General features: G+C 41.3%; 1 pseudogene; it reads left to right on the forward strand.

Annotated features, from left to right (window-relative positions):
• Nucleotides 1–1,966: 1,966 nt before the first annotated feature.
• Nucleotides 1,967–17,137, forward strand: part of LOC113015973 (protein NLRC3-like) — a 66,855-nt pseudogene continuing 51,684 nt past the window's right edge.

The raw sequence follows: 17,137 nt of genomic DNA on the forward strand, positions 1-17,137 counted from the left end.
TTCTGGACCATGGTGGTTTGTACTCTCCTCCTCAATTTTTGAACCTTAACAGTAGGACTACAGTAATGGAGGATTTGGAGGCTGAACTGGGCTCTGTGACACTTTTTGTAGTGAACTGATGAAAGCTGCGTCTCAGATGGATGTTAGTCCAACACATCAGACACGACCTCTGCAGCTCTCAGTTGATGTGCACATGAATGATTTGTGTTTCCTCTGCAGGTGAAGGTAGAAAGTGTGTGTGAGCTGATGTGAATTGAGCAGCATGGATCAGTGTGAGGACAGAGAGGAGGGAGTCCCTCCCTCTAAAAGCACTCTGTGTGGGGAACATGAGAGCCAGACCAAAGCTCAGAGGTGAGATGACCATCTCTAACTGTCCATGACTCTTCTCCATGTCACAGCTCAGCACTCACATCACTGCTCCATCATTATTCACAGGAACCAGCCTGGACCTGAACCTGATTCAGACTCTGATTCAGATTCCAGCTCTGTGTCCTTCAAGAGTTGCCGGTCTTCCCCCATTGATTTTAAATCCCAGCCTGTGTCCGCTGCAGAGAGGTGAGCTGTTAGTAACAAGAACTCTCTGATTTAAATGATTTTGATGTTTCCTGGTTTCTAAAATGCATCTCTGTAGCAGAGCAGTGTCTCCAAGGACACGCAGGCTCAGCTGTAACTGTCAGTTTATCTGGTTTTAAGACACATTTGGACTCAATTGGCTGTTTTTAACTATGTATTTTAATCAGAGGTGTAAATTTAGACCTCACACATCTGGATCCTAAACTATGCTAGAAACAGCTGCTAGCAGTGGGTAGTTTGACTTTGATACTGTTACGAAATCAGTTTTACCTCGGTTCTTTTTATTCCTCGAGCATCCAGAGATGGCACCGGACTCAGTAGTCATTTTTACAAAATCTTGATTCATCTTTAAGCATGCACTTCTAGAAGGGAAGATGAGGCCGGTGTCCCTCTGCAAAAATCGTCACCCCTTTGTTAGTTACAGCCAGCTTTATAGAAGTGACCCCATCATAAAACCCCCTACGGTGTGCTGCAAACTCTGTCTGTGTCTATGTGCACGAGCACGTGAATGCCTACATGTGCACGTTCCCACGTGTCTATGTGAGTGCTCGTGTGTGACTGTGTACGCATACCTGTGTGTATGTGTGAGTGCACATGAGTGAGTGTGCGTGTGGATGTGTGTGCGTGACAGTTAAAACACTGTGGGTGTAAGTGACTTTCTAAAGGTCATAAAACCCCCACAGTTACAAATGTTAACACCCCCACCTTAAAACATCCTCTGGGGAATTTCCACTCAGGAGAAACCTTCTAAAATCTACTCCTAAATTCACAACACAATAAGGCCTTTATTACTTTACAAACAGTGTCTCTACAATAATTCTACATTCTATGATAACACATTTCTAAACTCTAAAATAAGCTAAACACTCTTACAATACGCTGCTCTAGAAAGCAAACAAAGGTTTGTGCAGCTCCTCTTCAGAAAAGTGTTCAGAGAGCAGCTGCTGTATTAGACAAAGGCTCGTCCTGTGAGCCCAGATGTGTGTAACAGCTGGATGAAGGAGAACCATCACAGTCGCGTCTCCATCCCGCCTTTATTAATGAACTTCCTGTTGCTTGCAGATGACAGGAACACAAAGTGTTTGTGCCACGTGATGCTGCAGGATTTGTTAACGTGTCCATGATGGTAACATCTCCTCGTCTAACTGCAAACACATGAGCGCTCCTAACGGCAGCTATCACAGCCACACAGGCAGACTGTGTCTCACTGTTGCATTCAGGGACATTTGTTTTCCTGTAAAAAGCTGAACTCTAATCTAAGAGGACTGTTACTGACAGGAAACAGCTGCATTATCTGCAGTCTGTGTGATCACAGCTGCTTCAATCACTTTATCAGAGAATTGATCATTGAATAAAACATGTTTGTGTCTGCAGAGGTCAGAGGTCACAGTCTGCAGGATCCAGCTGTCCGTCTGTGAGGAGTGACCGGTCCAAACATTACTCTCCAGACTTCAGTGCTGAACCTGGACCAACGAGGTCAGAGACCTGTGATGACTCCTTTACATGTTTGTGTTTTCCTGCATAAATATGACCAAAGATTCATTAAAAAGATAAAAATCTTAGACTTTGTCCTGTAGCGCTGTGTGGCAGGCAGGATTGGACCCAAACACAACAGGATGAAGTCAAAGAGGCGGCTTTATTTCAGCTGTGAACATGCAAACAGCAGAAATAAGGAAACATAACTGTAGGTTTGCAGTGAATGAAGCCTCAGCTCGACGCTCCACTTTGTCCCTCTTTTCCTTCTCCAAACAGCCACATCAGGAGTCTCTGATGGAGTTTTAAAATATTTCATTACAAATGTCCAAAGATGGGTTCAGGATACCTGAATCCACAGTTATTAAAGCTAAAATAGTTCACAGGGTTTGGACTTTGTTAGGTGACGAGAGAACATCAACGTGTTTTTTTTATCTTTAAACAGTATTTTTATCACTTCAGTTGCTCTCACAGCCCTGTTTGTTATTTTACCAGAGCTCTTATGTTTCACTCAGTGCTCCTACCAAACACCTTGGAGGACACATTGGTGTGATTTAGATTTCATTGGTGCAAACACCAGTCACACAAGCTAACCCATGGAGGCAGCAGCAGGCTTTGTGTTTGGTAAAGTCTGTTGGCTTAAACTAAGAGAGTTTAGTTTGTTAGCACAAAGAGCTGTCAGCTAAAGCCCCGAATGCACTTTGAATACAGACGAACTGAGAAAAACACTTTAAATACAGCAAACAGTCAAACTGACCACATGTTTTTCTGCTGATCATCCACAGCAGTACGTTTAGCATTCATGCTAGCAGCAGGCTATGACTGTCCACTCAGCACCAACACAGGTAGGAGTGAGCAGTGATGAAGCAGGACTGTGGGCAAGTTTGAGCTACAATCCTATTGGCTTCTCAGTTTCTCCAAAGAAAAGGGGAAAAATTCTTGGTGTTGTGAAGATGTGAGTTGGTCTTGTTGTCGTGGGGCTGGAAGGATGCTGGCAGTGAGAGGCTTTTCATACAGTGTTCAGTAACAGAATGAGAAGAAAGCCACTGCACATGAAACAAGGTGCTCGTAGTGTTTGTTTACTGTGTTTGTGCCACAATGTCAGATCAGTTGTAGATTCACATGCAGACTTGTCCAGTGAAACCAGTGCAAGTACTGCAGTACAGAGCAAAGACTAAGCAAGGGTGTTATTGTAAACTTTAACAAAAGACTGTTATGTGACAAAGAGTAAGTACATTATTTTTATGAGATTGTTCATCATGTCTTTAATTTAATATTTCCAGTTTTTCCTTCCTGTCTCATGAAGCTCTTACATATATTTTTTTTCTTTTAGGATCAATAAGAGGCCAGAATCTCCTGGACCTGAACCCAGCTGTGTTTCCTTAAAGAGCAACAAGTCGAAGTATATTGATTTAAACTTTAAAGGATGTTCTTCTGCTGCTGAGAGGTAATGTGTGTCTAGATGTTGTTCCTGACTCTGTATTTTTGAATAAATGCTCATGTTTAATATCAGCTCAGCTCTTTTTCACACACATTTCTATGTTGGTATGTGAAGCGGTGTGTGTTGGAGTGTTTCCACAAACACAGCAGTCAGAGTGGAAAGAGTGGATGTTGTAGGAGGTGTTTGTGTAGTGAAGAGGCTGAGTGTCTGTAGGACTCCAGCTGCTCCAGCAGGTGTCTCCTTTGTGCTTTGCTTCAAACACAGTGTAGGGAGGAGCTTCCACTCAGGTGTTTCAGGTGTTGTTGGATGGAGGAGGACAAATAGTTTTTCCCTTCAGTGACAATTCAGCAGCTCAATGTTCTGGGAGATGTTTGTCTTTATGAAGGTTTATGGATTCTTGTTCTTACTTTGGTTAAACTGAGCAATACATTTTCCATCTAACATTTAAAGTAAATTTCCAGGTGAATAAAAGATCTGCAGCTGCAGCCTCTGTGATGTTTCACAGTCTGAAAGTAACAAATTCAACCAGAGTTCAAACAAAGGCTTAATATACGTGTGTGTTTGATATAATGCCAACAAGTACAAACAGGTGTTCTTACAGGTCTTAATCACAGAGGTCTGATAAGTCTGGTGACTTTCACACTCAGCAATTTTGCTGCCTTTTATTTGATATTGGCCTTTTTAAAGCACTTCAAAGTCTCCCACATTCATACAGAGCTTTTAACACCAAACTCCTTTACAGTCCTTCTCCTCTCACACACGATCAAACGACTGATTTGTCTGCAGCAGCTGTGTTACTGCTAGTATTTTATTATGTGTGTAATCTCCTCATATTGTTCCTGTGGTTTAGTTTGACTTCCTTCTGCAAACTCAGCTGCTCTGTTGCTGATACACGTCTCCATGAATATGATTGATCAGATGCTGCCAACACCATGTGTTTCATGTGAGCGCTCAGCTGAAACCCTGGGTTGACTTATCGAGTTAATAACAAGCTTCACGTGACTGTGAATGCTAAAGTGAATCCAGATAAAGGAAAGAGACCCTGCTAATGTTGGACTCACTTCTTAGTAGATCCCAGGAGGAAGTTCAACATAGCCATTCTTTGTGCTAGCTCGACCAAACCTGAGACCACAATGCAGGATAATGATCATCATCTGTCTCTGTCAAGGACATTTAAAATCCACAAATAACAAACATAATTATATTTGATCATTAAAATATGTTTTCAATTAAAAAAGCATGAGCACACTGGTGGATTACAGAAACATGAAAACTCGTTAACAGTAAAGTTAATTTAGGCGTAAACAAAGTGTCAAACATACTGAAGTAGAAGGACTGATGTTTGTGTTAAAATAGCCTCTTAAAGCTGAAATACTGATTCAACTTCTTTACTCAAGTAAAGGTAAAAGAGTACAGGCTCTGAAATGTACTCACAGTATTAAAGTAAAAACTCCATCTTTGAAGGAAATTTCTGCCAGTTTTTGTGCAAAGTTACCTGAATTTTTACCTCCAACATTAATATGAGAAAATTATCTGAACTTTTATTCTAATAAATTTAATCAGCTTGAACATTTTGTAGCACAAAAGTAGAAAAAATAACTCCGTTTGCTGTTGCCTGCATTGTAGATGGGTGGCTTTGCCTCAACACCTAAACAGGAAAATGAGTTTAGTCAAGTATTAAAGTGGGATTGAAGAGGTGAGGAAACCAGAGATCAGGTGTTGTGGTGCAGCATGGTCACAAGAATCATTTAGAAATGGGTCGAAATATTTTCTCTTCTAGATTTTTTGCACAGTCTGATGTGCTGCTGCTCTGAGGTTTACTGCTCTCTGTGTGCTTAGAAAACTGTGAGGTACAAGTAGATTTGACACAAGTTATAATGGCTGATTTCCATATAACGGTGGAATACAGGGACTTAATCATTAAGGAAGAAGAAAGTTTGAAGCCTAATCTTGAAAGTACAGATAGTGTCTGTCTCCTGAATACAAACTGGAAGCTGGTTCCACAGAAGAGGGGCCTGAAAACTGAAGGCTCTGCCTCCCATTCTACTTTTAAATACTCTAGGAACAACAAGTAGGCCTGCAGTGTGAGAGCGAAGTGCTCTAATAGGGTGATATGGTACTACAAGGTCATTAAGATAAGATGGGGCCTGATTATTTAAGACCTTGTATGTGAGGAGCAGGATTTTGAATTCTGGATTTAACAGGAAGCCAATGAAGGGAAGCCAAAACAGGAGAAATCTGCTCTCTCTTTCTAGTCCCTGTCAGGACTCTTGCTGCAGCATTTTGGATCAGCTGAAGGCTTTTCAGGGAGTTTTTAGGACATGCTGATAATAATGAATTACAGTCGTCCAGCCTGGAAGTAATAAATGCATGAACTAGTTTTTCAGCATCACTCTGAGACAGGATATTTCTAATTTTAGAGATGTTGCGCAAATGGAAGAAAGCAGTCTTACATATTTGTTTAATATGTGCATTGAAGGACATGTCCTGGTCAAACATGACTCCAAGGTTCCTCACCGCGTTACTGGAGGCCAAGGTAATGCCATCCAGGGTAAGAATCTGCTTAGAGACCATATTTCTAAGGTTTTCAGGGCCGAGTACAATAACCTCAGTTTTATCTGAATTAAGAAGCAGAAAGTTAGCGGCCATCCAGGTCTTTATGTCTTTAAGACATTCCTGCAGTTTAACTCATTGGTGTGTGTTATCTGGCTTCATGGACAGATAGAGCTGGGTGTGCTATGTCTTCTGATGATGCTGCCTTGGTGATTTTAACATCCATGTCTGCTGTGACTCTAAACTTCTGGTCAAGGACTTTTTAAATATTATTGACTCTTTTAACTTGACCCAGTGGGTTACTGCTCCCACTCATGAAAAAGGTCACACACTAGACTTGGAGCTTTCCCACGGGCTGGATGTGTGCGTCACTGAAATATCTGAGTTGGGCATCTCCGATCATCTTCCTGTGTTGTTCACAGAGATGGGCAGTAACGCGTTACTGTAATCTGATTACTTTTTTCAAGTAACGAGTAAATGAAGGGATTACTATTGCAAAAACGGTAATTAGATTACCGTTACTTTCCCGTAGGAACGCTGCGTTACTGCGTTACTAAAACCGTGATTTTTTGCGAGAATGTGTCACGACAGTGACGTAAGCGAGTGCGCCGTTAGTGACAACAGCTGTGTGCAGATCAACAATGGATCATATATCGAGTGCAGGAGAGAGTATGAGCGTGCAGCGTTTAAAGCGTGGAAGCACTGACCTTACTTTGAGTTTGATTCCATAAAAAGTGACAAAAACATTAGTGTCCGTTGTGCGTGGGAAGAAAACTTCTTTTTACAGCGAAAAAAACCCCTAAACTTCCGAGCAAGCACTGAGTGAGCTATGACGTAATGGGAAACTCACAGAGAAACTCGCGGATTTTTCCATTGACCGCTGCACACCTGCACCAGGGTAAACCTCTGCCTACCGCAGTCCTGCTTTACAGATGAAAATAGAGCAAAAGGACCGCTGAGTCTTTGACTTTATTTATTTTCTGCTGTGTTTTACTTGCATCTATTTGAAAGACTGAGTGTAAACACAACAAATATTTTATTTTATGTGCTGGAATGTGTAGAAAATAGGTTTAAATGTTAAACTAATTTATTCAAGTCAGAGAATGTTGCATATAATTAAATTTTTGCTTGATGCATAAAGTTAAAAGATTAAAACTAATAAAACAAGTTAAAAAAAGAGACTTTTCCATTTGATTACATTTTGTATGATGGATTATGCAGAAAAAGTAGAATTGGGCTGAAAGATCTATCGCTTTATTACCTATTCAGGTTGTAAATCGTGTTTTTAAAATGTAACTAAGTAACTAAGTAACTAAGTAACTAATTACTTTTGAAAATAAGTAATCAGTAAAGTAACGGGATTACTTTTTTGGGGAAGTAATCAGTAATTAGTTACTGATTACTTTTTTCAAGTAACTTGACCAACACTGGTTGTTCACTCTAACTATGCGCTGCTCGGTAGATAAGCCATGCGCCTCAGTGCGTAAAAAGCGAGCGCTTAATGCTCTAACAGCGCCGCTTTTTCTGCTGCCTTTATGGACTCTGGAATAATGAACTCCAGCTGTTAAAGTGTTGAGGACCTTTCGGACTTTCTTCTTTCTACCTGCACTGATATTTTGGTCTCTATTGCTCCGTTCAGGACTCTGTGCGCTCAGCATTTATCAGAGCTGTGGTTGAATGAACATGCGCGCTCCCTTAGACGTTACTGTAGACACGCTGAAAGGAGATGGAAAAAGGATAGATTGTATGTTTCTCTACAGTTTTTAAGGACTTTCTGTCTTTCTGCTCACCAAGAAGCTGTAAAAACTGCAGACACAGTTTGTCTTAAACTTCGTGTCAGTAAATAGTCACAGGCCTCAGGTACTTTTTAATGTACTCAATCGCTTTCTTCGTTCACGTGATAATGTCGGAGTCATTTCTTCACCAAGTATTTGTGATCATTTTTTAGCATTTTTAACAACAAGCTTCTATCTATTAGGGCTCTTGTCTCGCCAACTGCTGCCTCAGATCCGAGTCTTTCTCCTGTGTGCTCAGCTGTCTTAGAGCAGTTTGATCCCGTCTCCCTTAATGACTTGACTGCAGTAGTTTGTAACCTAAGATCATCACACTGCCCCTCTGATTGTCTCCCCCCAACTACTCTTTCAAGGGTTGTCAGGTTGGAGATCAGCCTATAATTAGCTAAGACAGCTGGGTCCAGGGATGCTTTTTAAGTAAAGGTTAAACTACAGCCAGCTAGGGATGGGTACCGTTTAGATTTGAAAACCTGCAAAATCAGAATCAGTTGCTGGTGATGGCTTTTTCTTTGACATTAATCATGTATAGTCTTAACTCAAAAGTGAACATAGACTTGATTGAAGTAACTCAGATCAGCCAATTCAAAATGCTAATTCAATCAACTCTGAGTTCATGGCTAGACTCAGTTTGTTGGCCCTGCACCTTAAAACTATTCCCTGTTTGTCCCTCGTGTTTTTTGGATATTGTTTTCACATCTTATGTCACGGCTAGCGGGGCGAGCCATGTTGAATTTAATAAAGGACCCAAGATGCCGACAATGCTGTGAAGTGATTGAGCTTTATTGAAACGGTGAAGTGCAGTGGAGATGGCCTGTGCAGAAGCTAAGATAACCTCTACTGAAAAAACTAAAAAACTAACCTGAAACCTTAAACGGAGACACGGGGAGACAACACAGACGAACCAGCAACAAGCAGGAGAAAACAAAGGGCTCATATACACAAAAGAGCCATCAGGGAATGAGAAAAGGGAGACACAGCAGGATTCATTGGACATAACCAGACAAGGGGAAGCAAAAGTAGACACACTAACATAGGACATGGCACTGTCAAAAATAAAACAGGAAGTGAACACAGAGACACAATACTAACACAGTACAGAGGGAACACAGAAACCAAAACCTCAGAACTAGAAAATCTTAATCAGAATGAAATTGTAACAAAAGACAATAACAATCAAAACAAAACTACTGAGTCCACAGACTCGGGACATACATCGGCTCAAACTGTGGTCAATATTTTGCACTTGTAAATCAGACTGTGTAGTTGTGAACTGAGTTTTGTAACATTGTAAAACAAAATATCTGAAAAGTTTATGTTTTTGCGTTCATTGATTTGTGTGTGTAAAAATGTAAAAAATATAATAAATGTAAGAAACATTAGAACTACTTTTGCTGACACAAAGTTTGGCGAGCACTGCAAGTTGGCACTTTAAACCAGTCACTGATATAAAGAGAGCACCTTGTTCCAGGGCATCTGAGCATGGAGGGAAAGCTTTATGCAGGAGATGGTAAGAGCTGTTGGGACTAATGAAACTGAGCAGAAAACTACAGACATCTGGAAACTGAGTTGTTAATTCTCAGTGGGATCAGCAGGACTAGCAAAGCTTCACCATGACAGTCATCTGATTGTCTGAACCCATCCAAACATCACTTCATGGACCTTTAGCGTGTGTCTGTGTGTGGACAGACATAACATGAGCTAATTATTCATTACTCCTCCACAGAGTGGACCAGCAGAGAGCAGAGGTTTCCACTGGTCAGTCTGCACAGCAACATCAAACACACCTGGACTCTGTGGTTATGGTTTGTAGTACTACGTTTACATTTGTTCTTTTCAGTCACCTCTATGCTGCACTTTGTGGACCAGAGGATTGTCAGTGTGTCCAACATAAATCAGAGTTTGGGCTCCATGATTTCAGTCAGATTGGGGTGACTGTAGCTCAGGAGGTGAGCAGGTCAGCTACTAGTCAGAAGGTTTGTGAATCAAACCCTGGCTGGCAAATGTACTGGGTAACGTACTAAACCCAAGCTGCCCTCTGATGCATCCATCAGAGTGTGAAAGAAAGTATTTAAGCATAGAACAATGTGCTTGGTTGAATGAGGCATGTTATATAAAATGCTGTGTGTGCACAGAGTATCAAAGAGAGCTAAATAAGAACCAGTCCATTTACCACTGGGTAATTCATATAGTCTTCTTTTCCAGCGGCTGGAGGACAACATCACCATGTTTGTGAAGAACGAGCTAAAGAAGATCAGAAGGTTCTGAGTCCAGATCACCCAGAAACTTTAAAGAGCCAGATGGAGGATGAGGAGATGTTTGAAGGTGAGGATGAAGATGAAAGAAAGAGCTGCAGAGAAGCATTTCTGAAGATCACACTCCACTTCTTGAGGAGACTTAAGCAGCATGAGATGGCTGACCATCTGCACAGCAGTAAGAGAATTTCTCTAAAGACTGAATATTGATCTTTCCTAATAGCTCAAGAAATGGACCAATAGACATTCATCCTTTCAGGGTACTGAAAAGCTGTGATATTTATTGTATAATATTTTTTTCTGAATTTCTTACCTTCAGAAATATTTGCTCCACTCTGTAAACGAGAACTTAAAGCCCAACTGAAGAAGAAGTTCCAGTGTGTGTTTGAGGGCATCGCTAAAGCAGGAAGCCCAACCCTCCTGAATCAGATCTACACAGAGCTCTACATCACAGAGGGAGGGACTGCAGAGGTCAATGATGAACATGAGGTCAGACAGATTGAAACAGCATCCAGGAAACCAGACAGACCAGAAACAACAATCAGACAAGAAGACATCTTTAAAGCCTCACCTGGAAGAGACGAACCAATCAGAACAGTGCTGACAAAGGGAGTGGCTGGCATTGGGAAAACAGTCTTAACACAGAAATACAGCCTGGACTGGGCTGAAGACAAAGCCAACCAGGACATCCAGTTCATATTTCCATTCACTTTCAGAGAGCTGAATGTGCTGAAAGAGGAAAAGTTCAGCTTGGTGGGACTTGTTCATCACTTCTTTAATCAAACTAACGAATCAGGAATCTGCAGGCTTGAAGACTTCCAGGTTGTGTTCATACTTGATGGTCTGGATGAGTGTCGACTTAATTTGGACTTCAACAAAACGAAAATCCTGACAGAAACCAGAAAGTCCACCTCATTGGATGAGCTGCTGACAAACCTCATCAGAGGGAACCTGCTCCCTTCTGCTCGCCTTTGGATAACAACACGACCTGCAGCAGCCAATCAGATCCCTCCTCAGTGTGTCGACATGGTGACAGAGGTCAGAGGGTTCACTGACCCACAGAAGGAGGAGTACTTCAGGAAGAGATTCAGAGATGAGGAGCAGGCCAGCAGGATCATCTCCCACATCAAGAAAGCTCGAAGCCTCCACATCATGTGCCACATCCCAGTCTTCTGCTGGATCACTGCTACAGTTCTGGAGGATGTGCTGGAAACCAGAGAGGGAGGAGAGCTGCCCAAGACCCTGACTGAGATGTACATCCACTTCCTGGTGGTTCAGGCCAAAGTCAAGAGGATCAAATATGATGGAGGAGCTGAGACAGATCCACACTGGAGTCCAGAGAGCAGGAAGATGATGGAGTCTCTGGGAAAACTGGCTTTTGATCAGCTGCAGAAAGGAAACCTGATCTTCTTTGAAGCAGACCTGACAGAGTGTGGCATCGATATCAGAGCAGCCTCAGTGTACTCAGGAGTGTTCACACAGGTCTTTAAAGAGGAGAAACAACTGTACCAGGACAAGGTGTTCTGCTTTGTTCATCTCAGTGTTCAGGAGTTTCTGGCTGCTCTTCATGTCCACCTGACCTTCATCAACTCTGGACTCAATCTGCTGGAAGAACAACAAACAAGTTCTCAGACAGAGAAATACTTCTACCAGTGTGCTGTGGACAAGGCCTTACAGAGCCCCAATGGACACCTGGACTTGTTCCTTCGTTTTCTCTTGGGTCTGAAGACTAATCAAACTCGTTTGCAAGGCCTGATGACACAGACAGGAAGTAGCTCACAGACCAATCAAGAAGCAGTTCAGTACATCAAAGAGAAGCTCAGTGAGAATCTGTCTGCAGAGAAAAGCATCAATCTGTTTCACTGTCTGAATGAACTGAATGATTGTTCTCTAGTGGAGGAGATCCAACAGTCCCTGAGTTCAGGACGTCTCTCCACAGATAAACTGTCTCCTGCTCAGTGGTCAGCTCTGGTTTTCATCTTACTGTCATCAGAAAAAGATCTGGATGTGTTTGACCTGAAGAAATACTTTGCTTCAGAGGAGGCTCTTCTGAGGCTGCTGCCAGTGGTCAAAGCCTCTAAAAAAGTTCTGTAAGTTATAAAGTTTTTATTGTTTAATTTGGTTGGTATGTTATGGAAAAACACACTGCCATCAACTTCTGTTTTGTTTTTGTCAAAATCACTGTAATATAATCACTGTACCTTTATATACACGTGACTTGTATTAATGCTGCTGCCCTCGTGTGGCTAAAGTGTAATTATGTTATTGTTATTAGGGAGGATTTGAGGGTAACATGCCAAGTGAGTCAGCACCTTCGCTTTAGCTTAAAAAATCCAAATTCTTACGTCATCAGTTATAGTTGCATGTATTCATTATCATAATTTAACCTTTAATGTTGATGTCTTAAAATTATTTTGAGTAAACTAGCAATAATTTTATGGTTTATTAAATGAATACATCACTAATGAATCATTTATTTCAGTAATTAATTAAAAATGTACATAATTAATTTAAAAAAATATATTGATAATGAATTATCAGTTAATTTCATTAAAAACAATTCATTATTTATTTATGTACAATTCAAATTAGTTAATTACATATTTAATCAATTATTGGTTTGTTTTCTATTTTAATTATTTTACTGACACATTTAATGAATTATTTAATGATGTATTTATTTAATTCACGTTGCTACTCCTGGCCCTGCATCGCTGTTCATAAGTACATTTTATTTGTCAGCTTCACCCATCAAAGTCAGGGGGCGGGGTTAATGCTGATCAAGTCAAAACCATTGCTTTGGTCTGGTGGGCGTTCTTTTAGTGGGCTTTTCTCAATATTAAGTAGGCCTACACACCAGGGTTTGGACATGTGTGGACCCAAACTATACTTAAACTTTACCCTTTTTTGTGTGTCACCAAATACACTTTTAATATTTTCTAGACAAGAATGTAGTGGCATAATCTTTAACCTCTTTTGGCTCCAAACAGAAGTGACAGACTTGAGCAGGGTTCATTTAAAGGCTGACAGAAGTGGAGTGGTGACGGGGAGATGTTTGACAGGACAGTGTTTCAGCCTCCACAGGTTCATGTTGTGCTCCATCAGTCAGTGAAGATGAAGTCAGTGCTGATGAGGCTGTAGAGTGTGTGAGGGATGTGAATGAGGATGATGAAGATCTGATGATAGCAGATAAAAACAGGCTGCAGAGACTTTGAGCCATACAGGGCACACAGAGTGTGTGTACAGAACAGCTGAAATCATTATGGAGACCTCACTGGGATATGGAAGCATCACAGTACAGCTTCAGTGAAGCTTTAAAGTCTCTGATATGAGATGAGAAATGAAGCAGCCAGAGCTTTTTCATGAGTGGAAATCCACTGTGACTGTGAGCTGCTGCTACAGCCTCCAGATTAGCCAGCAGCTCATCCTGCTCAACATTTTCTCACCAACTTTAATGGAAGTGCGATGTTTTCAGCTGGAGTGATGGTCAGGGTGGCCTCCCTCTCCTCTTCTTCTCCTCTTCCTCTTTCATTTGTAAAGCCACTTCTGCTGCTTTCATTCATTTGGAAGTCCTGTAGCTGAGTTTGGGAGAGACTAACAGCCTCGGCAGCAGAGGGGAGAAAGGCTGTAACACCACCACTTTACTCTGTTCTACCTGTCACATCATTTTATCAGGAAACAAATATGCTCATGTTTTTACTATGTTTGTCTTGAAGATGTAAGAAGATCACATGGTGCTTTTTATTATTGTGTTGGTTTGTTTCCTGTCTCTTGGATGGAGCCCAGCTGTGCGTGGCCCCTGGGCCTGTGGTCAGAGTGTATGCTGGATAATCCGGCCCAGGATGAGGCCAAACTGACATGGGATGAAATGTCTGTCCCATAATTGAGCTTAGTGTAGTTTCATTTCTGCACAATTTAAAAACAACCAAAACTTTGTTCTGTCTTTTCTATGTTATACTGTAGACTTTCTTTGATACTGTGTCCAAAAGGAGCAGCTTTTACTTTGAAGGGGAGGCGTCTCTGTTTCCTCTTCAGGTTGGATGATGGAAGCAAATGAGTGTGTGATGTTCTTTCAGTGTTGCACTTTGTAGACGCTCCCTGAGCACTGGTCTCACAGCCAGCTGCACATAGAGACCAGTGTTGTTAGTCCAGGTCAGAAGATGACTTGTCAGAATGAAAATGAGCTTGTAGTTTGTCTGCTTTAATAATGTGACTGGAAAAAGGTGTTGGACTTCAAATATGTCCATTTCTTTCACACTTCACCTTTAAAAGTGAAGCCTTGTGGTTCCTGGAAGGAAAAACACGACTTTTTCAAGTCTTTGTCCTGTTTTTATGAGAAATGTACGACTTTAATGTGAAACATTCAGAGTTTTTTCTCTTGTTGTGTTTGTTTGAAGCTGCTTCCTGTTGGCTTCAGCTGTTTGGAGTTTCCATTTTCTAAACTTCTACATTCTGAACCTTCTTCAGCTCTGAACAGATGATGAAACACTGAATGATTTCAAGCTCACACTTTGTCTAATAAACTTACATCTTTCATTCTTTATACAGATTGATGGACTGTGGTTTGTCAGAGATCAGCTGTGATTATCTGGCAGCAGCGCTTAAGTCCAACCCCTCCCATTTGAGACAGCGGGACCTGAGCCTGAACAACAAGCTGCAGGATTCAGGAGTGAAGCATCTGTGTGGTTTCCTGGAGAGTCCAGAATGTGTACTTGAAACTCTGGGGTCAGTCAGCATGTTTTAGATGTGCTGAGATGAATATGATGTGAAAGTTGTGCTGACACTAAACTGCAGACATCAGGCTGATATTATACTGATCCACACTGAGGATCTTCATGGTAAAGTCTGTTTTCTTCTTCTCTGGTTTAGTCCATTGACTGCAGCAGAACAATGTTCACATTTCAAACAGTGAGACTCAACGTATGGCCCGCGGCTCACACGCGGCCTGCCCACCTTTCCTGATTCAGAGAGAGGGGACCCTGATTAACTGTGTAGTGTTCTTCCTCACAGTTCTAAGTATCAGACACAACAATGAATAATCCACAGCTGACTGTCTTTAGCAGGTCAAAGGTCACGGCACACAGCAGACAGTGGGAAATATTATAATTCTGATCATTTATCAGCACATATCCATATGTATAAAAACAAAGCTGACACTGTGAGACTTGATCAGAGGTGTGATCATCACACTTTGTGTCAAAGTCACTGAGGATCAAACAGAAACACATGAAGCAGATTTTCCTGTTCTGGCTTTTTATAGCAGATAACCTTCAAAATATTCTGCAGTCCATCAAAAACTGAAGCAAACCATGAATCAACATGTGAACATGAGCTGATGCTGCTGAAGTGAAGCAAAGTTACAGAGGTTTGATTACAGACACAGCTGAGAGTTTGTAATCTGTCATAATTTTAAAGGTTTAAATTTCTTCAGTATTGAACAGCAGAAATGAGGCTTTGTTTTCGGAGGCCGACAGCAGTGAACACAACAGCAGACTGGTGCGTAATAAGCAGTGAATAATGCAGGAAACAGATTTTTGAAGGTAAACTGTTCTTGAAGTACACTGAGAGAGAGAGAGCTGTGCAGGAAGTAAACGTCAAAGTCAGAGAGAATTCATGACGATGTTCATCAAACGTAAAGCGTAGTTTGGATCTTCTTCTGCTGCTGGTTCACTCAGTTTTGGTTGGAGACAGATGAAACCTGCAGCTTCAGGATCTGTGAGCTGTCCACTTTCAGCCCCGACGGCGTGTCCGTGTACGTGCCATCGAGTGAACGATCCACGCTCTGTGTTTCCATCTTTGTGTGTTTAGCTGCTCTCATTTACTGTTTTGTCTGTTTGCTTGTTGTTGAAATACTTTTGGGAGCTTTAACCTGAGATTCTGGCAAAATACATTTATATTAAAAATCGATTCAGGATTGAATGAATCAACATCGCTTTATTCAAATTAAAACCATTTAAATAGGTAAATCCATTTTTTTACACCCGCCTCTAATGCTGGGTAATGTCAGCTGGTCCATGTGCAGCTGGCTGTGAGGCTCAGGGAGCATCTACAAAGTGCAACACTGAAAGAATATCATCCATAAATATTGAGTAATAACTGGACTCTAATACAGCGACACTCAAATGCCTTTAAACATCAGCTTATCCTGCTGATCCAAGTCCAACACTGAGTTTGTAAAAACATGTTTGTCAATCATTTTGTTTGGGTTCTGAGGAAAATGATTCAATAACTTGCTGCTAATACACAACATTTCATCATATTTCCTTATAACCCTCTTTTGTCTGACCATTTGATCCCATTTGAATTTGCAATAAAGGATCCACAGAGTTTGGTGACAATAATGACAGTAGATGTTTGTGTGAAAGTGCTGGAAGCAAATGAGTGTGTGATGTTCTTTCAGTGTTGCACTTTGTAGACGCTCCCTGAGCACTGGTCTCACAGCCAGCTGCACATAGAGACCAGTGTTGTTAGTCCAGGTCAGAAGATGACTTGTTGGAATGAAAATGAGCTTGTAGTTTGTCTGCTTTAATAATGTGACTGGAAAAAGGTGTTGGACTTCAAATATGTCCATTTCTTTCACACTTCACCTTTAAAAGTGAAGCCTTGTGGTTCCTGGAAGGAAAAACACGACTTTTTCAAGTCTTTGTCCTGTTTTTATGATAAATGTACGACTTTAATGTGAAACATTCAGAGTTTTTTCTCTTGTTGTGTTTGTTTGAAGCTGCTTCCTGTTGGCTTCAGCTGTTTGGAGTTTCCATTTTCTAAACTTCTACATTCTGAACCTTCTTCAGCTCTGAACAGATGATGAAACACTGAATGATTTCAAGCTCACACTTTGTCTAATAAACTTACATCTTTCATTCTTTATACAGATTGTGGGACTGTGGTTTGTCAGAGATCAGCTGTGATTATCTGGCAGCAGCACTGAAGTCCAACCCCTCCCATCTGAGACAGCTGAACCTGAGCTGGAACAACAAGCTGCAGGATTCAGGAGTGAAACATCTGTGTGGTTTCCTGGAGAGTCCAGGATGTGGACTTGAAACTCTGAGGTC

The sequence above is a fragment of the Astatotilapia calliptera genome, chromosome 3 (genome assembly GCF_900246225.1).
Source record: "Astatotilapia calliptera chromosome 3, fAstCal1.2, whole genome shotgun sequence".
NCBI lineage: Eukaryota > Metazoa > Chordata > Actinopteri > Cichliformes > Cichlidae > Astatotilapia > Astatotilapia calliptera.